We start from the raw sequence: 26,659 nt of genomic DNA, 5'->3' as shown, positions 1-26,659 counted from the left end.
ACTTTTTTTATGTGTCTCAATTTTCACTTGTATTATGATCATGATTTACGTGTATCATATTTTAATTCTAACGTTTCATCTGACTTACCTTCCACCTATATTAACCCCGAACATATCTTACGTGTCATTTGCTTGACCTATTGCATGCATCCCCCACCACGTGTCTAACCTTTAATGAATCCAAGTTTCACCTGTCTCACTCACAATATGACGAAGAGACACGAGTCCCGTACCGCCACATCGCTATGCCTTATGTTTGCAATTCCTCACGTTTAATGAACTCAAGTTATGTAAACACTAGCATTGATCCGTGTATTACATGCGGAATAGTCATTATCATATTTATGTCCTTAATCATATTCTGAAACTCCCCGGTGGGTTCGCCTGCGGTGTTAGAAAAGACCTATTTTGTGTAAACTCATACCGGTGTATCTATGTCTTTACCACATAAACCTGGCGCCCTCTGGTGTTCATGTATATGTAGCTGGACGTTTCCGGTCTTCCACAAGACTAACATTTTGTTATACTGATGTAAAATCTATTTCTGTACCTGTGTTCCTGATATTGTTTGTAAACTTTGCCGTTGATCTGTTTAACACTGACTAAACCTAACTGTGATGTTATGGATAGTAAAGAGCAACTTTCTGCGGGTTATTCAGCCTCAGCATTAGTACAGGTAAAGTAACCATTTTAGGTTAATATAACTTTTTACAACATAATTTACCTCGTATCATTTCTGTCTTGGTCCAGCATATTACTGGCCAAATATCATAAATACACGTTTTCTGTTCGTTACAAGAAGTCATTTGAACGTTCTGGCTTGTATTTACATGTTTAGCGGGATGACCGGAAATAAACTCCATATTTAACGTCATATGAGGAGTGTTTCGGTCATTTGGACATTTTATAGTGGAGTCATCATTTTGATGTTCAAGGTCTTGAAACATCTCTGAGACATGACATTTCATACCTCAATGGTCGATTTGATTAGATTAGAATGTCAACTATACTGCTAAAGTATTTCTGATATAAAAGGAATCCCTGCTGCTTTATTACAATATGAGTTTGATTAGAAATGTCGGCTATAAAGTCATACTCCCTGTCTAGCCCAGAAAGGATTCGTGCTACTTTGGTAGTAGTTTTATATTAGAATTGTCAGCTATAAAGCCATACTTCCGGTCTTACCAAGAAAGGTTTCGTGCTACTTTGGTAGTAGTTTTATATTAGAATTGTCAGCTATAAAGCCGTACTTCCGGTCTTACCAAGAAAGGTTTCGTGCTACTTTGGTAGTACATTGTAGTTTTATATTAGAATTGTCAGCTGTAAAGCCATACTTCCGGTCTTACCAAGAAAGGTTTCGTGCTACGTTGGTAGTAGTTTTACATTAGAATTGTCAGCTATAAAGCCATACTTCCTGTTTTACTAACCAAGAAAGGTTTCGTGCTACTTTGGTAGTAGTTTTACATTAGAATTGTTACCTACAGATCTACAGGTAGATGTACCAACAGGGACATGAGGAGTTGATACAGTATAGTTATGTTTAGCCCTAAATTGATGTGTTCAACATAATATTATACCATCATTGGTGGTGACACTTTACCGAGAGTTGATCCAAACTCCTAAAAGGAATAATGTTACTATGTACACATCCGTTTAGGTCCAAGCCTAATTATCACTTTGGGTAAAAACATTACTATAGATACTGTAACAAATTACCAGTTGCCTTTGTGTTCACCTCTACCTGTCTACCAGGTATCCTTGTTGCGTTGGTCTTCGTTTATTCCAGAATCAAACACTCAGATGTTTAAAACTTCGCAAGTCATCTCCACCGTGTCTTAGTCACGTGCTCGTAAGGTCTCTCATCACGGAAGGCTGTCTCGTTGTAATTTAAACCTATACAATATCACCGTGAGTATGTTTGGGGGAAAGTATAGCGCTCTCATAAAAAAACCTGGATTTGTCTTGGAGGTAATCACAAGCTTTTATGTCGACCCATTCATCTTGCTTATACACAGACAATTTGAAAACAAGACAATGAATAATTCAACGATGTCTGTAAGACCGATGTTTGACGAGTCGTCGTACAATCCCGTTACCAGCGTGACCCGGAAAACGGTATTTGAGCCAATGTGTATAAATATACATTTTGAAGTGTGGGATGATCATTTCCCTACCAAACAATACCGAAGATCAGCACAGAAAAGCCAAATCGTTACTGTTATATAACATTTTTATCACTTCGTCACGTTATAGAGGTAGCTAATGCGGGAGAGGTAGAAAACACATCTAAGCTGGTATTGTAGCAGTAACATCTACTCATGGGAGTGCCCGGATGTAGATGTGTCGCGATCGTAATATTTGTAAGAAGTACCCTGAGACTTGACAGATATACCGTTATAGTAGGAAGTATCGTGAGCTACCGTAGTGCTGTCGATTTGTACACGTACCCACGGGAATGTGTTAGGGCCATCACACAATGTATAGATGTAAATCGTTTCCCTTTCAGTTTCATGATATATTAATGTGTATTACACCCACTCTCCTGCTGGACTAACAATAACAACCTAATGATCAACCGAATATAAATAATGGCGAGTCGTTTCGTTTCTTTGGTGGCGTTTTCATTCCCCAATTTGTAAAAATACGTATCTAATATTAGATATTAGTGCGGTCGTGATTTAAATCGTGCTCTGGTTTCTTTCTGCGAATGTGAAAGTAGCTACTAAGACGAACTGCCCATTGAGCTATGTGCTGGTTCCAGTTGCCAATCATTGCTGATTTCTTGCCAGAAGGATGCTCCATGTATATATGGCAGCCTTCATTATCCGTGTGGTAGTTGTTTAGCGACGACATTTTTGTACTGTTCGTCAATAACCTCGACATATGTGAATATAACTTGGTACGTGAGGTGAACCAGACATATCCTTTCGGTTGAATAAAACCAGTGAAAGCTTATATATATGATGATTAACTTTCAGTTTTTAATAGGTTACCCGAGAATACCATAATATATGAACTACGGTAAATTTATTAGTTGGCGACGTGGAGTAAATCCTCATAGCAGATGATTCATGAAGAACATAGTAGCCTTATGTTTACAGGTTTTTTTCATTACCTGTTCAATTTTGTCCACTTCGAAATTTAAAAACAAAACAAAAACTACGTTCTTTTGCAAATTCAAGTTATTTTGTAGATCGAGAATGAAACTACATATGTACATTCTTTTAACAGCCTGAAACGTCCGCGCTCTCTGTTACAATACTTATTGTTACAAATCGCCAAATATTTTTGATCCCGCATATATTTTATATCATTAGTATAGCTGATGTCTACCATGTAAGTTTGATGAGTAACGTATGGGAACGTTGTTACAAGTTGGTGTCCTATAGTACGAAGTACATTTTACCCGGATGATACATGTCTGTACTGCTGCTGAGAGTAATCTGACACGCTCTAATAAATCGCTAACTATGTACTACTTCTAAACATTCTACCGACTTGTTTTTATAGTTTAAGTTCAACTTTTGTGATAGTGTTCATTCATAGATACATGCCTGGCAACGGCAACAAATGGTCTCATTGAGCACGTTTGACGGAATTTTACTGTGTTTCACGCTTCAGAACCCCACAACCTGAAGTTTAAAAGCAAAACCGGTGACCCTGAACGGAAACATCCCCAACTATTCACTCCTTATCAGTCTGCCAACACGTAATGAGTTGTGCTATAACTAAACATGTTTCTAATATTATTTAATCGTTCCAAAGCCTGTCACAATTTCGACAGGTGAAATACTCACAGGCATAGTATTTAACCAGAACTTATTTTAAGTAGGATGATATGTGTCGGGGAACTGCCCGGATTTACCATTCAGTCGTGAATTTCGCGATTAATACTTTCCCGAATCACATATCCTCCCTGATATAGAAAATCTAACCTGACGACTTTGAATTAATTATTTTCTTGTCGTTATTTTATTACTAGTAAGATTCACGAGACGTTCTGTGGCAATTTGGAAGTTTAATACGCTGGTCAAATGTGCCGTAAATGTCCGTAAATTATTAGCTCTGCCGTCATTTGATTTGAAATAACTGTACCTTCAAAATAACGAAAGGTCAACCATTTTGTTTAGAAGCTATAGGAATAGAAAATTTGAATCAAATACTGTTTAACTTTTTGTACGTTGTAAATGAGGTCTTATGGCGAGATGATTCTCACATATATCGCCTGAGGGTGTTATAGAGAGCGATTCTTACCTCATTATAACCTGCCATACTGTCATACCCTCGGATCACACAGGTCTGCTGGCAGGGCGTTAAAACCATGCGATATACTAAACACTGCTTTACTCTCCACGTCCCAAAGGTCACCTTGCTTTTCAAATCCATTAAATGACGTCATCTGCGACCAACTAGGAAGGATGAATAAAATATATTACCTGCAACTAGGCGAGATCGGGTAATCTCAGTCTCGGGCTAAGATTATGTAACATAATCCAAATCGAGGCGTAAACCGAGGTTGTGATGTTATAGAATCTTAGCCCGAGACTGATCGGACGAGATAGAAAAATCTAGCATGGTGTACATGGGGATATATCTGTCTGAGGTGTGAGAAAATTATTGTCAAGTCTTTGCGAATGTATTAATTATGCTGGAAATAACTTACAAATGTTACTGAACTCCGTGTCGGAGGAATTGTATTTCTTTTCTAGATTCACGTGACTTTTAAATATACCTCTATCAATAGATCCTTGTAAACGTCGCTTTTGTGTCAGACCCTAGACAAGATTATTGTATCATTGTATCACCCTAGCCTAGATTATTGTGTTATTGTATCACCCTAGCCTAGATTATTGTTTCATTGTATCACCCTAGCCTAGATTATTGTTTCATTGTATCACCCAAGCTTTGATAATCGTTTCATTGTATCACCCTAGCCTAGATTATTGTGCCATTATATCACCGTAGCCTAGATTATTGTTTTATTGTGTTACCCTGTTACTAGTGGAATAACTTACAACAAATATAGCGTAAATGTTACACCCCACAAGACAACAATGCTACTTTGTTGTTATATTTCAAAGCTCGGTACCAAACATGTTTTGTATGCGCTGAGCTAGATACATGTACCATACACTGTTAGTATTTGCCAAGTGTCAAGTGTCAGTACTATACATGGCTTATGTAGAAACATATTTTGTGGTGATGTTTACCAAGCTTCATTGCCACAAATATAGGAACGTATGACATGTGTCAAGCTTCCGGACGTGTCAAGTTTCAGTACTTCACCATGTTAGTAAGTTTGACACGTATCAAGGTTCAGTACGACACAATGTTGGAACGTTTGACATGTGTCAAGGTTCGGGACGTGTCAAGGTTCAGTACGACACAATGTTGGAGCGTGTGACATGTGTCAAGGTTCGGGACGTGTCAAGGTTCAGTAAGACACAATGTTGGAACGTTTGACATGCGCAAAGGTTCGGGACGTGTCAAGGTTCAGTACGACACAATGTTGGAGCGTGTGACATGTGTCAAGGTTCGAGACGTGTCAAGCTTCAGTTCCAAACAATGTTGGAACGTGTGACATGTGTCCAGGTTCAGTAGAACATTAATTTTGAACGCGTGACATGTTTCAAGGTTTGGGATCTGCAATTTTAGTAAGTTTGACATGTTTCAAGGTTCGATACGACACAATGTGGGAACGTTTGACATGTGTCAAGGTTCGGGACATGCAATGTTAATATGTGATGGCATGTGTCAAGGTTCGGGACCTGCAATGTTAATATGTGATGGCATGTGTCAAGGTTCGGGACATGCAATGTAAATATGTGATGGCATATGTCAGGTTTGGTATCACAAGATGATTCATGTTAAGTTCATATGAATGTGATGACATGTGTCAAGTGTCAGTAATACTGGATGTCAGTACGTGTTGACATGTACCAGAGTAAGGAATCATATAATGTTGATATGTGACATACATATGTGTGTGATGACACGTGTCAATGTTAAGGACATATAATATTGATACATATGTGTGTGACGACACGTATCAATGGTTAGTATATATAATATTGATACATATGTGTGTGATGACACGTGTAAATGGTAAGTACATACACTATTGATACATATGTGTGTGACGACACGTGTCAATGGTTAGGACATATAATATCGAAACATATGTCTATGATGACACGTGTCAAATGTCATTACTACAGCATGTTGATATATGTACATGCTGATATTAGATATGTCAGGCTAAGTATTATTCAGTGTTTTTGTTAGCATTTGTCAATTTTCGGTCTAGTGCAATTTTCATATAGTTATAAATGTATTTGCTGACGTGTTAATATTTGGTACGACACAATGTTAATTGAACACGTGCCCGTGCTTGGCAGCACATAATGGCCGGTTATGCTGTATTGTTTTGATCGTTAACGCCACAAATTATTTCACACAAGTTTGATCGAAGTCGTTAAATGTTAAATGACGTAACATTTTAAAACAAATTGCAGAAGTGTTTTAACACTCATTATATTGACTGTGTTGCGACGCGTGTAATTATCTGAGGATCTGTAGTTATATAACAGAAGTACGTAAAAAACTGATGTGATTGACTGGCGTAGGTCGTTAACTATATTGTACGATAGGTGGTGATCGAGGCGTAGCTCAGATATGTGTCTATCTAGTTCTAGCGGTAAAAAACTTGTCCTTATGGGGACAAAGTACATACAGACCGCATCACAAATAACAAGCGGCACATTCACAAGGATTTCTTATTCTTATTTCTATATTTTGTTTTGTTTGCGAAATTAACGGAGCCATTGATTGTCATTAGGGTGTTAAACCTGGTTCACGTATTCCTTCTGACAACTGCCATCCGTTTCCTCTTTACAATTCTGTTCTCATTGCCGACCACACGAAATTCATTTTTGCATGCATGTAAAAAAGAGCGAGAAAGGTACATGTAAGTACATAAAGTGCACATACTGTTTATGTTTGTTAAGTGTCTGACCTATGTCACGAGACAACGTTCGGTTATTGAATGAAAACACACTTACCCGCGAGATCAGTATCAGAGGGACGCTTTGCACGTCCGCAGAGACTTGAACAATCACGACGGTTCCTATAATTTCCATCTATATGTCAGCGCCTTATCCACTTTTTGTCCGGTTGCCATGACTCCTTGTTGACGTCATCAATATTTGGAAGCATTGCATAAATGTCAATTCCATTTAATTCAGATTAAATAGAGGAAACACATGGGTCTGGATATATACGGGAGTCACTATACACTTCCAATGATGTCAATGTACATGTAAATTTGTGGCACAAATGTTAACAAACGCATTTATTCATTTTTAAATTAAAGAACCTTTAAATGACGATATGGAGATAGCGTCAGTCAAAAACAGTAAACCCAACAAAAAAACATCAGACAAAACAGGTGCAACATAAAACTTGCGTGACACAAAACCAGTATCACGGAAAACGCGCTAGCGCTTCATGTACAATTTGTCACGTTCCTGTTAGCATACACTGTTATGAATGCCAACTGAAAGTTGTTGAATAGTGATCTTTTCCATCTTCAAAAAACCCCATTTCAGCTTCAGAGAAAATTAAACTTATTTTGTTTGGGGTATGTCATCTTCACAGCAGCCATCATTATGAGAGGACGGACGTCAGGACAGACACTGACGGAAAGGAAGAGTAGAACACACACACACACACACATATATATATATATATCACAAATATAACAATTGGAGTAGCAGCTTTATGTTGGTACTTAGTTGTCCTCATAGCAGAATACACGGAATATCAAGTGAGGTTTTTTTAACAACCGATGCCTCTGAGTCCAAGGCTTGCTTCGCTTTAAATCGAGTTCAAATTCAAGGTCTTTATTACTTCGAGTCTTTCGACACCCCAGTTACAAGTAACAAAAGTGCAGTATTTACAGTGAAAATATAAAATAACATCACACAACATTACACACACTCACAACACAATTACAAATAGAAACAGTAGTATATGTTCGGAGAGTGCAATTGAGCTCATTATAATAATTTGGTCCTCTCCGAATTTGCATTTGTTTTTTATATTTCCCACAATTCGTTTTTTCTTTATTTCTTTTCACAGTTAGTAGTCCTATCAATTTAAGCATGATTGACTTTTTAATGTATTAGTTTTTAAAAGATTTGCTCGCAAATCATAATAACATGGGCATTTAAGATTAAAATATTACAAACTCTGATACTGCAGGGGTCCACATTATACATATAGTGGTATACAGCTGGCCTATTCCTCCTCATCACCTACAGGGGTCAAGACTCTGATCAACACGTATATTTCAATTATCAATCTATAGATATTAGTTATACAACATAACTTTACAAATTCCTCAACATGTGTGAGACTTATTTTGTATCGTCAGTGTAAACGACCTTACAAAACTCTCGTCAGCTAACTGTTTGCGACAAGCTTCAGAACGACACTGATTCATTTGCGTCATCCTTGCAGCGTACAAAAATAAGCATAACACAAATTTTTTACACAAATCAAGCATTGCTCATGTAGCCAACATCACAAAAAACAGCCCCACACAAAAAATAGTATCACACAAAAAATAAATATCACAAAAAGTAATATCACACAAAAAAATAAATATCACAAAAAGTAGTATTACACAAAAAGCCTAACACAACAACTAGTACTGTATCACACGAACAATAAGTACCACACAAGAAATTAGCATCACAAACAAAATCGTATTGCATAAACAATTGAATCAAACAATAGGATTCATACAGCACTGAATGTGTAAATATACAAATATAACACTACTAATAAATAAGTAGTGTTTCGCGTGCATCTAACTCTATAGATTACTGTACCTTTATATCAGTTCTGCTTCACATACTACTGAGTCTATGTTGGTGATGCCGAGAACGGTTATTAAACACATTCGATTTAATCACAAACATATGTATACTTTCTGGAATATTTCTGGTATTCTCAAGCCAACACAAATGCACGAAAAAGAGTTTCAGAATCGAATATCATTTGGGTTGTGAATGTTACCTGCCGACGTAATCTGGGAGGTTTGTAGGGATATCCACATTTAATGATCGCCAAAACTGCGCTTAAGGTGCAACTAAGGGAGCCATTATCGGTCTTACTAGCTCGTCTCGCTAAGGCTCCAGCTCGTCCGCCGGGGGGTTATACGTCTAAGTTGCCGAAAGGTGACGCTTACCCAAATAGGGCTCTCGCTTGTACATCTTCTAGTATCGACCAGAAATATTTTGAATCAGTTGGGAATTTTTTAAAACAAGATTGAAATTTTAATAGTAGAGATAATGGGAATGTTTTCCTATATAAGCGGATGTGAGTGAGTGAGACGAGAGAACCCAGCGCTGACATAACACGCCTGCAAACTTCGCTAAACTCTACATGTCGACACGCTCATCGTGGGGGTTCTGGGGACGAGTGAGATAGTTTGCAAGTGTCTGTCTGCCCTGACAGTTACATTGTGCACATGTAAGGTCGTGGCTTTGTTGTCACTCCATACGTTACAAAGATACCGAAGATTAGGCCATAGGAATACTAGTATACACAATATAAGTATACATGTATGATATTTCCATATATTGCAGGTCTCCGACATCGACCACACATACGTGACTGAGCCAAACACAGAATGGCAACTCTCCTGTGATTGAAGATAAAAACGGTGACCTTGAAGTCACGCAGCTTTGCTAGCTGGGTGACCGTGTCCAGTTTTGGATTTATTTGAGATTTCGGAACTGAGTGACTGAGACTAGATGTACAGTTGGAGCCGGAACGTGAATGTAAGTACTCATTCTTATTATTCTGTTATTATCATTAAGCTTTCGTTAGTTCCCCCTGTTTACTATTGTTCCGTCATTACCGGTACCGTTGTAGTGTTCGTATGCATATCCGCAAGACCAATCTTTTAAAACAAGGCAGCGGTAGCTATGAAGTGTTCGTTTGGTTTTTCGAGTGTTTCAAAATTTCAGCGGCGTTGTTCTTAACATAGTTCAATAAATACTGTTGGAATGATGATATTCGTACATGTATATCCGTTCGTCAGAAACAAGGTTTTGTGATCAGGAGATTCGAAATAGTGTTTGTCCGTAACAGATCTGTCATTATGATGTCACTGATCTGTTCGTCCGTAATACAGTTTCCGCCTGACGGATGGAGATCGCAGTAGTCTTTGTGTGGCTATCCGTAACACAGTTCGATCTTACTCTGTGACCTATTGGTACCAATGTAGGATACGCATACGTTATACCGTCGTTACGGGTGTTTCATTTATCTAGTTTAACTATTGCAACCGATTTACCCGAAAAGAGTGATAAGAAACGGCATGGAGATAACTCGGCACTTGCAGTTAGAGGTGCCAAGACGTGACTGGCTGAAACTAAACGGCTTGACCGTCGATACCAATCTTAGTTTGCGTTATATAGAACAAATTCGACTATCAGATATTTTTAAAACTCGCAAATAGCTGCTTGCCCTATCGCTATTGATTTGACAGAAAACTCATGAATTGTTCAACTTTATCGGCACTTCCGATTCCAGTGTGCAACCTGTACTGGGTATACGAAAGAGGTCTTAGGTCGCAATAGTCTGCGTACGGCTGTCCGTAACACACTGACGTCGCTACAGTGTACGTCTTGAACTGAAGTTACATACTCAATTCAAATAGAACAAATATTCCTTTTATTCTAGGTACTTTTTCGTCCATAACCCACGAAGAAAGTCAATATTCCGCATTGCTATTCTCGACTATTAATTTCTTTTGAAAGTGATTACGTTTGATTGGTCTGTTTCATTTACTTAATAGTGTCTTACAAGCTGGTGGCCGTTCACCATCTAATCGGCCAAATTGCTGAAACTTTTCATCTAGTGACATTTAAAAACATTCGAAATGTTGTATGTCACTGAATTGTAAATAAATGTCAAATAGATGTTCTATATTCACATCGAAGAAATATAAAAAGCCAATCTTTGAATATGGGATTGTGAGCCCTCTCTATTGGCTGGTAGGAACTTGGACATATTTTGCTTTTACAGCTTTATTTGTATCTCGTGCGCTTCACACTGTTCCACACCACAGTAGTATGTGTATGCCGTATTCTGCCAGCTACACACTGTACCACATCACAGTAGTTTGTGTATGTCGTCCTCGACCAGCTACACAATGTATCAAACCACAGTAGTTTGTGTATGTCGTGCTGTGCCAGCTACACACTGTACCACTCCACAGTAGTATGTGTATGTCGTGCTCTGCCAGCTACACTCTGTACCACACCACAGTAGTTTGTGTATGTCGTCCTCGACCAGCTACACAATGTATCAAACCACAGTAGTTTGTGTATGTCGTGCTGTGCCAGCTACACACTGTACCACACCACAGAAGTTTGTGTATGTCGTGCTCTGCCAGCTACACACTTTACCACACCACAGTAGTTTGTGTATGTCGTGCTCTGCCAGCTACACACTGTACCACACCACAGTAGTTTGTGTATGTCGTGCTCTGTCAGCTACACACTGTACCACACGACAGTGGTATGTGTATGTCGTGATCTGCCAGCTACACACTGTACCACTCCACAGTAGTATGTGTATGTCAAGCTCTGCCAGCTACACACTGTACCACACCACAGAAGTTTGTGTATGTCGTGCTCTGCCAGCTACACTCTGTACCACACCACAGTAGTTTGTGTATGTCGTGATCTGCCAGCTACACACTGTACCACATCAAAGTAGTTTGTGGATGTCGTGCTCCGCCAGCTACACACTGTACCACATCAAAGTAGTTTGTGGATGTCATACAAATCAGCTAACCTTACTGTACGTCTATTGCCTTTTGCTTACAGAACTTACACCAGGACCGTCTCTTCTTTCTGTATAATAACGTGTGGTCTAGAGGGGACTTTTAAAACCGTTTACGTCTTAACAGAGTAACAGTTACTGTTCGTTTGAAACGTTGATGGCTGACATTTTAACAAACTCACATACCGCCCTAAAACGCCAGGTACCATGTAACAACATTAACACTACACGTAGGTACCCACATTAGGGAGTTGACGTCATCATGCAGTGGATGAAACTACCCCTCTCACAAATGAATACAGTGTGTGTTGGGGATTGTGCATGGTTAAACATATGTATTCCGCATTGACAACAGGCGATAGTATCTGCTGTTAATACCAATCCACTTTCAAAAATTAAGGAAGTAATACATTTTGTTTGTGGAAAGCTTTTGGGTATCAACGTCTTTTACAAGTCGTACGATTTCTTTCAAAAAATCGAATGTGTCTCTTTCTTAAACAGGGATTACGATCTAGATGGAATTGTCGAGACAACATTCTATTTCAAGCCATTTGTTTTCGATAGATAGGTATCGGTGTTGGAAGCTAAAAGTAACGTAAATGTAATTGTACTCTGGACGCCTTACAACAGAGCGGATTTATAGACGCTTTTTGGGGCGCCTTACAACAAAGGTTTACAGTAAAATATTTCCGGGCGTCTTATAACTAAGACTTCCAGTTCTGTGTTTTGGGTGCGCCTTATAACAGAGATTTCCAGTACTGTGTTTTGGGTGCGCCTTAAAAAAACCAAAGATTTCCAGTACTGTGTTTTGGGTGCGCCTTATAACAAAGATTTCCAGTACTGTGTTTTGGGTGCGCCTTATAACAAAGATTTCCAGTGCTGTCATATGGGTGCACCTTATAACAAAGGTTTCCAACTTTCCAGTATAGTATTTTGGGGTGTGTGTTATGACAACGGTTTTCAGTACTATATTTCCGTGAGCCTTACAACAAAAGGTTCCAGTAAAGCAATTTTGGGTGCGCCTTACAAAATATGTTTACTTACTGTTTTTTCGACCGCCTTGCAATAAAGGTTTACTTATTGTATTTTTAGATGCCCCTAACATCAAAGGTTTCCAGTACTGTATTTTGGGGTGCCCCTTACAGCAAAGATTTTCAGTGAAGTAATTTTGGGTTCGACTTTCAACAAAAGTTTACTTACTGTATTTTTGAATGCGCCTGACAGCCATTGTGTCAAGCACTGCATTTTAGGGTGCGCCTTACAACAAAGGTTTTCAGTCCTGTATTTTTGGGTGCGCCTTACAACAAAGGTTTTCAGTCCTGTAATTTTTGGTGCGCCTTACAACAAAGGTTTTCAGTGCTGTATTTTAGGGTGCGCCTCATAACAAAGGTTTTCAATCCTGTATTTTATGGTGCACATTATAACAACGTTTCCGTTGAAGTAATTTTGGGTGCGCCTTACAGCAAAGGTTTTCAGTCCTGTATTTTTGGATGCGCCTTACAACAAAGGTTTTCAGTCCTGTATTTTAGGGTGCGCCTCATAACAAAGCTTTTCAATCCTGTATTTTATGGTGCACATTATAACAACGTTCCGTTGAAGTAATTTTGGGTGCGCCTTACAGCAAAGGTTTTCAGTGCTGTATTTTAGGGTGCGCCTCATAACAAAGGTTTTCAATCCTGTATTTTAGGGTGCGCCTTATAACAACGTTTCCGTTAAAGCAATTTTGGGTGCGCCTTACAGCAAAGGTTTTCAGTGCTGTATTTTAGGGTGCACATTATAACAACGTTCCGTTGAAGTAATTTTGGGTGCGCCTTACAGCAAAGGTTTTCAGTCCTGTATTTTTGGATGCGCCTTACAACAAAGGTTTTCAGTCCTGTATTTTAGGGTGCGCCTCATAACAATGGTTTTCAATCCTGTATTTTAGGGTGCGCCTTATAACAACGTTTCCGTTAAAGCAATTTTGGTTGCGCCTTACAGCAAAGGTTTTCAGTGCTGTATTTTAGGGTGCGCCTCATAACAAAGGTTTTCAATCCTGTATTTTAGGGTGCGCCTTATAACAAAAGTCTCCACTAATGCATTCTTTATTTCAAGCACCCTTGACATTCCAGAGGTTACGCTCACTTACGTCACTATCTAGACTGTAAGTGAATGTAACCCCTGGAATGTCGAGGATGTATATCTCAGGGTGGCATACTCTTAAAAGTACAACAAACCCCTGAAAGTTGGAGATCGAGAAAGGAACACACCCGCTGTTACCCACTGCATGTATCGTAAGAGGCTTCTAATGCGGGAACCCCCTGCAGAATTGGGGATATGCTTTTTGTGTCCTGTACTTGGGAACACAAAAGCGACAAAAATAGAACTGCTGCACCTATTGCAATATTTTGGATCTCTAAATTATACCTGCTTCAGACTACCTTTTATTTCCTAGCGCCTTGCTCGCCAATACCTCAATTTTGGGTTTAACGTTGAACGTTCGCCCAGGTGAGGAAGGCAATGGATTCTGTCTCATAGCTGGGATATACCAAAGTCCTTAAAAATGGTAGTTGTTATTCCCTGTTAAACTGGGTGCTGGGTGCCTTCGGCATGGTATTTTAGTGAGATAGCACTATAAAGTTGGCATTAGATCGGCACTATCACAAGGAGGCAAATAAAATACACCAACATATCCTGTCTCCGGCGTACATACACACATGCACGCATACACAACACACATAGAGGCGTGTTCTTATTTTACCTTGGATGTTAATAGGACGCTTAACAAATTAAAACCAAAACCAAAGCCAAATATTTACAACAAAGGTATCTACATGAATTGTGTGTACCGTTTAGGGGCGTTAAACAACAAAAGTGTCAGGATTTGTATTCCCAGACAAACATGATCCAATTCTTTTTTTTCTTGCGACTGATGTACTCGGTATTGTATTCCGACTGATGTACTCGGTATTGTATTCCGACTGATGTACTCGGTATTGTATTCCGACTGATGTACTCGGTATTGTATTCCGACTGATGTACTCGGTATTGTATTCCGACTGATGTACTCGGTATTGTATTCCGACTGATGTACTCGGTATTGTATTCCGACTGATGTACTCGGTATTGTATTCCGACTGATGTACTCGGTATTGTATTCCGACTGATGTACTCGGTATTGTATTCCGACTGATGTACTCGGTATTGTATTCCGACTGATGTACTCGGTATTGTATTCCGACTGATGTACTCGGTATTGTATTCCGACTGATGTACTCGGTATTGTATTCCGACTGATGTACTCGGTATGGTATTCCGACTGATGTACTCGGTATTGTATTCCGACTGATGTACTCGGTATTGTATTTCGACTGATGTACTCGGTATTGGATTCCGACTGATGTACTCGGTATTGTATTCCGTGACACCTTACGACGGAGGTTTATAGTACTGTGAGTCGGGGCGCCTTACCACTGGGTACTAAACTTCTTACACTGTATTGGGTGCTATATAACAGGAAGCCCCGTACTTGTTTGGTACAGTGCCCGGACAGTTCTAAAATAGAGCATTAAAATGGTTTTTGATTTAAGTGGTACAGTGTTTCGACGGAGGTATGTTGGTACTCAACAGTACCGGATAACTTCAGCCTACTAGATTCATATTGGGCGCTCATAGAGACTGTTGCAGTTTCTGTTCCACTGTGAATTCTTCTGATCATGTTCTCTAATGGGACAGTGCCCTAATATGTCTTATCTTCTTATTTGATGCTACGTTTACATTATGTTCCCGGCAGCCACGACAGTCCCGTTTGTCAGAAACGTAGTGCGCCGTGGGATTTCGGCCATTTTTTCTCTGAAGAAGTCTTGGCAAGTTTTCCCACGGTCTGTCACGGTATCTGTGATAGGCCTTGGGGGAAAGGGGCTGCTGAGTCCCGGAGGCTCCAAGGCGCATTACGGTTCGGCCCGAGGTCTACCACGGATGGCAGTACGTTCCCTCTAGGCCCGTTACGTTCTGATGGGTTCCCTCACGTTTGTCACGTTTTGATGGAGGTCCGACACGTTTTTCACGTTCTGACAAGGCTTTCCACGGATGAAACGTGGACACCGGGCGGCTTTGGAGCACGTTTGTTCCCAAGAAGGCCTCCCCAGCAAAAGCAATCATAATATCCTGAGACGAATCGACGATATTACATCATGAATTCCCCAGAGGAAGAAGATTTTGTGTACGAAACGTAGTGCGCCGTGGGATTTTGGCTTTAATATACTCCCTCCCAGACATGTCAGACCGTAGTAGAACGCAACGCGCCGGGACCGCAAACCGTCACACACCGGGACGCGCCGGATTGAACGCGACGAAACAGCTACCATACACCCTAGCTTGCATTGAGAACCGTGACAAAACGGGACAAAACGCGCAGCAACCGTGAATCAACCGTGACAGAACGCGCACTAAACGCGACAGAACTTGACAAAACTTGAAAGGACCGTGAGATGCCGGGAAATACACTTGCTTCCCGTCCCACTACGAACCGCCTCCAAGTTATATTACGGCCTATTACGTACTGTCACGTTTTGTTGCGTTCACCCGGTTTTACTACGGCCTACTAGGTTTTTCATCCGCACCGTGACTGCCGTGGCAAATATTTTGACATTTAAAAAATCTGTCCCGGCAACCACGGAAATCACGGCCTGCCACGTTGGCCCATCCCGTTCCCCCGCGTTATCTCACGTCTATCCCGTTGTGTCCACGTTGACCTGAAACGTGATAACCGTGGCCACCGGAACATAATGTAAACGTAGCATTAACAAAAAGATCTCCACAGAATATATTTCATTCTACACAATCATCCGTGATAGCAGTTCGAGTTCCCTGGTGGTGCCTTTGTCACAGCAATCTATAATTAATACGGACATTAATGTCGACAAATATAGGATTTTGTGAATGTGACATCGTTAGTGTCACCTTCGCGATACTCATTCAATGTTTTTAGGTTAATGGAACGTTCTCACTGGCGCAACATAACGTTACAATGAACGTGACAGGCTGTGTCACGTCATCTGTAACCGAAACAAATCAAAGGAAGGACCAAAGTATGATTGATTGGAGAACAATTAGTCTAAGGTGGCCCAGTGTGAATGGGTGTATGATGCGAGTCGCAGAGTCTCGTAGTCCTTCCACCATAGGAGCCTGGAAATGGTTCCTAGTTCCGTTTAAGATAAACGGAACTAGGAACCAGACCCTAGTTCCGTTTTTACATAAACGGAAGTGTTGCCCGATAAAGCGAAATACAGAGTGCTTCTCCTCGCAAAAAATTCTTTATTTTCCCCTTAATGTTAAAGAATAAGGAATATTTACATTTGCATGGCATTGTTACTATACAGCCTCTTTGAAAGCTGTGTCGTTGATGGGACTTTAATTACCATGCATCACGAGACAAAATTCTTAGAGTATTAATACAACACTGACCGGAACTACAATATCCAATATAAATAAACATGACGGCTGCTGAAATATCTTTGGGCATTGTGAGATTTGACAATGTCATTGTAAATTTATAAGCAAAATAAAAAATGAAAAATAAAACACTCTTTTACAACGAAAACAAGACCAATGTCTGCAATATCGTACAAAATGCACATCGGTTGAAATCACCAATGGAAACAATTTTAACGCTCATGCAATTTATCAGAAATGTCGTCTGTTACACTGCACTGATCAACAGGGGTTCGTTACAAATGCCTGAAATACACATATTATATAGACCTACTGGCACATATGTTATTCACCTACTGATATGAGTCACAGCACACATAAACATTTCAGACATTTGTAACGAACCTGTGCTCCGTCGCAAGATCACTCACTTCAAACGCTATCAGTTTCACGCGTCTCGGATCCATGGTTCTTCAGTTTCTGACGACATGTCAAATAACGATGCTGTTATAGAATCTACCGACTGTTGTCAGGTTCCCATACAATCAACAAATACATTCACGCCTGGATTCTTCAAAAAATGAGCAAAGAAAAAAGTTCGAATTAACTTCCAAAATTAACTCCCTCGTGGAGGGCAAGGTCGGATTTACGGTGTTCACTGTATTTGTCCATGCGCGAAATTTGTTCCGGCGAAAAATCAAAACAATTTCAAATCTAACTTTTAGCTCGGAGTTCTATTGATAAACTTAAATTGCCCTATAGACATATCATACGCAATTGTATTGATACTGAATTGGGGAATAAAATTTAAGTGTGTGTCACTTTGTTTGCCAATCAGCACGCGACAAATACGCTGTTCAAACTAGTGAACGAAAATGTGTGGACTGTCGATAAGGCGGGCATTTTTTATTTTAAATATAAATTATAGGTTAAAAAAGAACATAAGAGGCAGAGAAACGTAAATATAAGTATTGAACTGTTTTTGTATGGTATTTAGCGCGCATTATGTTGTTTGCTTGCAAAGCTGTGTCATTCAAATATATCATAAATACCATACAAAAACAGTTCAATGCTTAAATATCTTCCTATGTAATTTTGATAACATGATTGCTATATTTTCCCAAATCATATAGGAACAGGCTGTTAAAAACTTTAAGTTGAAAAAAACACTTCTGTCTCTCTATTCCTTTTTTTATATGGAACTTCGGAATTGTATCAGTATAAAAGTATATGATATGCACCCCCACCCCATTTTTGTTTTACTTTATTGTGTGTATTGACCGCGCTTTTAACCAATGCCAACTATTTTACTACCTAATTACACCGTGTACAATGACCATCTATATGACGCGACCAGCTATCGGCCATTTTAATGTTAACGCCACACCACCGTAACCTCCTTATACAAAGGTTTTGATGTTAACGCCACACCACCGTTGCCTCCTTATACAGAGGGTTTTATGTTTACGCCACACCACCGTAACCTCCTTATACAAAGGTTTTGATGTTAACGCCATACCACCGCTACCTCCTTATACAGAGGTTTTTATGTTTACGCAACACCACCGTTACCTCCTTATACGAGGGTTTTTATGTTTACGCCACACCACCGCTACCTCCTTATACAGAGGTTTTTATGTTTACGCAACACCACTGTTACCTCATTATACAGAGGTTTTCATGTTTACAACACACCACCGTTGCCTCCTTATACAGAGGTTTTCATGTTAACGCCACACCACCGTTACCTCCTTATACAGAGGTTTTGATGTTTACACCACCGTAACCTCCTTATACAGAGGTTTTGATGTTAACACCCCCCCACCGTTACCTCCTTATACAGAGGTTTTGATGTTAACACCCCACCCCCGTTACCTCCTTATACAGAGGTTTTGATGTTAACACCACACCACCGTTACCTCCTTAAACAGAGGTTTTGATGTTAACACCACCGTAACCTCCTTATACAGAGGTTTTGATGTTAACACCCCACCCCCGTTACCTCCTTATACAGAGGTTTTGATGTTAACACCCCACCCCCGTTACCTCCTTATACAGAGGTTTTGATGTTAACGTCACACCACCGTTGTCTCCTTATACAGAGGTTTTGATGTTAACGACACACCTCCGTAACCTCCTAATAAAAAGGTTTTTATGTTAACGCCACACCACCGTAACCTCCTTATACAGAGGGTTTGATGTTTACACCACACCACCGTTGCCTCCTTATACAGAGTTTTTGATGTTAACGCCACCCCACCGTAACCTCCTAATAAAAAGGTTTTTATGTTAACGCCACACCACCGTTACCTCCTTATAAAAAGGTTTTAATGTTAACGCCACACCACCGTTGCCTCCATATACAGAGGTTTTGATGTTTACGCCACACCACCGTTGCCTCCTTATACAGAGGTTTTGATGTTAACGCCACACCACCGTTGTCTCCTTATACAGAGGTTTTGATGTTAACGACACACCACCGTAACCTCCTAATAAAAAGGTTTTTATGTTAACGCCACACCACCGTTACCTCCTTATACAGAGGTTTTGATGTTAACGCCACACCACCGTTGCCTCCTTATACAGAGGGTTTGATGTTAACGCCACACCACCGTAACCTCCTTATAAAAAGGTTTTTATGTTAACGCCACACCACCGTTGCCTCCTTATACAAAGGTTTTAATGTTAACGCCACACCACCGTTACCTCCTTATACAGAGGTTTTTATGTTTACACCACACCACCGTTACCTCCATATACAGAGGTTTTCATGTTTACAACACACCACCGTTGCCTCCTTATACAGAGGTTTTCATGTTTACACCACACCACCGTAACCTCCTTATACAGAGGTTTTCATGTTTATAACACACCACCGTTACCTCCTTATAAAGAGATTTTCATGTTAACACCACACCACCGTTACCTCCCTATACAGAGGTTTTTATGTTTACGCCACCGTTACCTCCTTATACAGAGGTTTTGATGATAAGCCACACCACCGTAACCTCCTTATACAGAGGTTTTGATGTTAACACCACCGTAACCTCCTTATACAGAGGTTTTGATATTTACACCACCGTAACCTCCTTATACAGAGGTTTTGATGTTAACACCCCACCACCGTTACCTCCTTATACAGAGGTTTTGATGTTTACACCACCGTTACCTCGTTATATAGAGGGTTTGATGTTAACACCACCGTTACCTCCTTATACAGAGGTTTTGATGTTAACACCACACCACCGTTACCTCCTTAAACAGAGGTTTTGATGTTAACACCACCGTAACCTCCTTATACAGAGGTTTTGATATTTACACCACCGTAACCTCCTTATACAGAGGTTTTGATGTTAACACCCCACCACCGTTACCTCCTTATACAGAGGTTTTGATGTTTACACCACCGTTACCTCGTTATATAGAGGGTTTGATGTTAACACCACCGTTACCTCCTTATACAGAGGTTTTGATGTTAACACCACACCACCGTTACCTCCTTAAACAGAGGTTTTGATGTTAACACCACCGTAACCTCCTTATACAGAGGTTTTGATATTTACACCACCGTAACCTCCTTATACAGAGGTTTTGATGTTAACACCCCACCACCGTTACCTCCTTATACAGAGGTTTTGATGTTTACACCACCGTTACCTCGTTATATAGAGGGTTTGATGTTAACACCACCGTTACCTCCTTATACAGAGGTTTTGATGTTAACACCACACCACCGTTACCTCCTTAAACAGAGGTTTTGATGTTAACACCACCGTAACCTCCTTATACAGAGGTTTTGATATTTACACCACCGTAACCTCCTTATACAGAGGTTTTGATGTTAACACCCCACCACCGTTACCTCCTTATACAGAGGTTTTGATGTTTACACCACCGTTACCTCGTTATATAGAGGGTTTGATGTTAACACCACCGTTACCTCCTTATACAGAGGTTTTGATGTTAACACCACACCACCGTTACCTCCTTAAACAGAGGTTTTGATGTTAACACCACCGTAACCTCCTTATACAGAGGTTTTGATATTTACACCACCGTAACCTCCTTATACAGAGGTTTTGATGTTAACACCCCACCACCGTTACCTCCTTATACAGAGGTTTTGATGTTTACACCACCGTTACCTCGTTATACAGAGGTTTTGATGTTAACACCACCGTTACCTCCTTATACAGAGGTTTTGATGTTAACACCACCGTAACCTCCTTATACAGAGGTTTTGATGTTAACACCACCGTAACCTCCTTATACAGAGGTTTTGATGTTAACACCACCGTAACCTCCTTATACAGAGGTTTTGATGTTAACACCACACCACCGTTACCTCCTTAAACAGAGGTTTTGATGTTAACACCACACCACCGTAACCTCCTTATACAAAGGTTTTGATGTTAACACCACACCACCGTTACCTCCTTAAACAGAGGTTTTGATGTTAACACCACACCACCGTTACCTCCTTAAACAGAGGTTTTGATGTTAACACCACACCACCGTTACCTCCTTATACAGAGGTTTTGATGTTAACACCACACCACCGTTACCTCCTTAAACAGAGGTTTTGATGTTAACACCACACCACCGTAACCTCCTTATACAGAGGTTTTGATGTTAACACCACACCACCGTTACCTCCTTAAACAGAGGTTTTGATGTTAACACCACACCACCGTAACCTCCTTATACAGAGGTTTTGATGTTAACACCACACCACCGTTACCTCCTTAAACAGAGGTTTTGATGTTAACACCACACCACCGTAACCTCCTTATACAGAGGTTTTGATGTTAACACCACACCACCGTTACCTCCTTAAACAGAGGTTTTGATGTTAACACCACACCACCGTAACCTCCTTATACAGAGGTTTTGATGTTAACACCACACCACCGTTACCTCCTTAAACAGAGGTTTTGATGTTAACACCACACCACCGTAACCTCCTTATACAGAGGTTTTGATGTTAACACCACACCACCGTTACCTCCTTAAACAGAGGTTTTGATGTTAACACCACACCACCGTAACCTCCTTATACAGAGGTTTTGATGTTAACACCACACCACCGTTACCTCCTTAAACAGAGGTTTTGATGTTAACACCACACCACCGTAACCTCCTTATACAAAGGTTTTGATGTTAACACCACACCACCGTTACCTCCTTAAACAGAGGTTTTGATGTTAACACCACACCACCGTTACCTCCTTAAACAGAGGTTTTGATGTTAACACCACACCACCGTTACCTCCTTAAACAGAGGTTTTGATGTTAACACCACACCACCGTTACCTCCTTATACAGAGGTTTTGATGTTAACACCACACCACCGTTACCTCCTTAAACAGAGGTTTTGATGTTAACACCACACCACCGTTACCTCCTTATACAGAGGTTTTGATGTTAACACCACACCACCGTTACCTCCTTAAACAGAGGTTTTGATGTTAACACCACACCACCGTTACCTCCTTATACAGAGGTTTTGATGTTAACACCACACCACCGTTACCTCCTTAAACAGAGGTTTTGATGTTAACACCACACCACCGTTACCTCCTTATACAGAGGTTTTGATGTTAACACCACACCACCGTTACCTCCTTAAACAGAGGTTTTGATGTTAACACCACACCACCGTTACCTCCTTATACAGAGGTTTTGATGTTAACACCACACCACCGTTACCTCCTTAAACAGAGGTTTTGATGTTAACACCACACCACCGTTACCTCCTTATACAGAGGTTTTGATGTTAACACCACACCACCGTTACCTCCTTAAACAGAGGTTTTGATGTTAACACCACACCACCGTTACCTCCTTAAACAGAGGTTTTGATGTTAACACCACACCACCGTTACCTCCTTATACAGAGGTTTTGATGTTAACACCACACCACCGTTACCTCCTTAAACAGAGGTTTTGATGTTAACACCACACCACCGTTACCTCCTTATACAGAGGTTTTGATGTTAACACCACACCACCGTTACCTCCTTAAACAGAGGTTTTGATGTTAACACCACACCACCGTTACCTCCTTAAACAGAGGTTTTGATGTTAACACCACACCACCGTTACCTCCTTAAACAGAGGTTTTGATGTTAACACCACACCACCGTTACCTCCTTATACAGAGGTTTTGATGTTAACACCACACCACCGTTACCTCCTTAAACAGAGGTTTTGATGTTAACACCACACCACCGTTACCTCCTTATACAGAGGTTTTGATGTTAACACCACACCACCGTTACCTCCTTAAACAGAGGTTTTGATGTTAACACCACACCACCGTTACCTCCTTATACAGAGGTTTTGATGTTAACACCACACCACCGTTACCTCCTTAAACAGAGGTTTTGATGTTAACACCACACCACCGTTACCTCCTTATACAGAGGTTTTGATGTTAACACCACACCACCGTTACCTCCTTAAACAGAGGTTTTGATGTTAACACCACACCACCGTTACCTCCTTATACAGAGGTTTTGATGTTAACACCACACCACCGTTACCTCCTTAAACAGAGGTTTTGATGTTAACACCACACCACCGTAACCTCCTTATACAGAGGTTTTGATGTTAACACCACACCACCGTTACCTCCTTAAACAGAGGTTTTGATGTTAACACCACACCACCGTAACCTCCTTATACAGAGGTTTTGATGTTAACACCACACCACCGTTACCTCCTTAAACAGAGGTTTTGATGTTAACACCACACCACCGTAACCTCCTTATACAGAGGTTTTGATGTTAACACCACACCACCGTTACCTCCTTAAACAGAGGTTTTGATGTTAACACCACACCACCGTAACCTCCTTATACAGAGGTTTTGATGTTAACACCACACCACCGTTACCTCCTTAAACAGAGGTTTTGATGTTAACACCACACCACCGTAACCTCCTTATACAGAGGTTTTGATGTTAACACCACACCACCGTTACCTCCTTAAACAGAGGTTTTGATGTTAACACCACACCACCGTAACCTCCTTATACAGAGGTTTTGATGTTAACACCACACCACCGTTACCTCCTTAAACAGAGGTTTTGATGTTAACACCACACCACCGTAACCTCCTTATACAGAGGTTTTGATGTTAACACCACACCACCGTTACCTCCTTAAACAGAGGTTTTGATGTTAACACCACACCACCGTAACCTCCTTATACAAAGGTTTTGATGTTAACACCACACCACCGTTACCTCCTTAAACAGAGGTTTTGATGTTAACACCACACCACCGTTACCTCCTTAAACAGAGGTTTTGATGTTAACACCACACCACCGTTACCTCCTTAAACAGAGGTTTTGATGTTAACACCACACCACCGTTACCTCCTTATACAGAGGTTTTGATGTTAACACCACCGTTACCACCTTATACAGAGGTTTTGATGTTTACACCACCGTTACCTCCTTATACAGAGGTTTTGATGTTAACACCACACCACCGTTACCTCCTTAAACAGAGGTTTTGATGTTAACACCCCACCACCGTTACCTCCTTATACAGAGGTTTTGATGTTTACACCACCGTTACCACCTTATACAGAGGTTTTGATGTTTACACCACCGTTACCTCCTGATACAGAGGTTTTGATGTTAACACCACAACACCGTAACCTCCTTATACAGAGGTTTTTATGTTGCATGCATCAACAGTCATATTCTATTTTGAGAGAGAAAAAAAATTAATTGATTGATTCGTAAACTTTCATTATAGAACAAGTGTCTTGTACCTGTAATAACATCCTCTGGGGTATTATCTCAATTTCCCTGAACACTTTACGAGATCTCCACACGGAACTTTGTCTAGCCCAGTACAAAAAAGGGAAAGAGTTCCACGATTTGTGATCGGGGATATTTGACGACTACAATCGTATACACAAATTAGAATTAATTATTGAATAATATATTTCATTCTCTTACATTTTAGCTGTTAAAATTTATTCACGAAAAATTTGCACTTTGATAATGGTTTCGGCAGAGATGTTCAAATCAGATGTCGGTCTGCGGGAAGATACTGATAAAGGTCAAGGAAGATTTAAGCTTTTATTAAAGGTTGAGCACTTCTTTAATTCAATAAACGGATTCAGAGAATCAAAAAAAAAAAAGGTTTATGAACGCTTCATATTATTACAGACTTCATGCTCCACGTGTATATCTAGAGCCCGTAGATGTTTTGTACAGTAGATTAATATCTGGGCCAAGGCTGATACAATAAAACTATAGTATCGCCAATTTTCGCCTACCCTCTCAACATCATGTCGCCGACCCCGCGTGGTTTGATGGTTTAATACAGTCATTTTAGGCATTATTTAAAATGCCAATATCTTTTTGTCCTTATTTTATCACAGAACAGCGTTGCTGACTGATGCTGGTTCCTAGCTGGTTGCTTTGTGGAGATTTATGTATGCGAGTCTTCGATCACTGAATCGTGTTATGTCATGCCGGTAAACAACAAAAACTCTCGTGTTTTACTCCAATTACAATTACAGGTAGCTTTAATTTCAAATTTAAATGGTATACTGTCTCTTTTACAATAAGTAAGACATATTAACTACCGATTCTGAAAGCAAAACAGCAACAGCAACGTCACAAGCACCTGTTGCTGTACATAACCAACAAAAACAGTATGTTTCAATGGTCAATGGTCAATGGTCAATACAACAATTCACAACAGGATTTTACAATCAATGCATAAAGTGAAGTCCTAACCACAGGGACATGGGGAATTGTTACAGTTGCTATGTTTGGACCTGTAATTATATATATACAGCACTATTACATGTTTTAAGGTTTAACTGTACTCTCGCAAAACTCGTCTCCCAAATTGACGATATGCTACTCTCAACCATTAGGAAAGTCCAAATTCAACATACCAACTGTATTGAGTGTAAGTGGGCCTTACCGCTTGGCTATCAGCATGAAGTCCATTTGGCCCTATCAAACAACACTCGGCGTAATCTAATTGAATTGATCGAGGTTGCTGAAGAGGAGTGATAGAATCATGGCCACCCGGATCACTCGCACCAAACCTGCCTACTGAATTAGACGGAAGTGTTTCCTCTTTAACGACAGACAGGGTGTTTATAGAAGGGGTCAGTCCTATTTGTAGCCACTACTAATTGGAGCCGACTGATATAGGTCGCTCGTAACATTAGAGCTTAACAAACAGCGCGCAGGAATTTTAGGAGGTGTACGTGCGCAGACACGCGCGTCCATTTAACACACATCACAGACACCGGATAGGTCGGGGGACCAAATGATGGAAGAGCTTCCACATTTGACACACGACAGAAACACATTCATTGTAACAGCCAAGCAGGCGCTGGGGGGGGG

At 40.3% G+C, this 26,659-nt stretch overlaps 1 protein-coding gene across 3 annotated transcripts in view; it reads left to right on the top strand.

Annotated features, from left to right (window-relative positions):
- The window catches only part of LOC110442704 (neuronal acetylcholine receptor subunit alpha-10-like), a 238,482-nt gene that overhangs the window by 118,535 nt on the left and 93,288 nt on the right, over positions 1 to 26,659 (top strand). For 2 of the 3 annotated variants that reach the window (XM_021486427.1, XM_021486426.1), the window contains one exon: positions 9,654 to 9,848. The gene's annotated coding sequence lies outside the window, so the exon portion shown is untranslated. Of the gene's footprint in view, positions 1 to 9,173; positions 9,243 to 9,653; positions 9,849 to 26,659 lie in introns of those variants that run through there. The other variant, XM_021486428.1, reaches the window with a different exon arrangement.

Source organism: Mizuhopecten yessoensis, unplaced genomic scaffold (assembly GCF_002113885.1).
Source record: "Mizuhopecten yessoensis strain PY_sf001 unplaced genomic scaffold, ASM211388v2 scaffold716291, whole genome shotgun sequence".
NCBI lineage: Eukaryota > Metazoa > Mollusca > Bivalvia > Pectinida > Pectinidae > Mizuhopecten > Mizuhopecten yessoensis.
Note: the sequence above shows the minus strand (reverse complement) of the source record. Positions and strands in the feature narration are given on the sequence as shown.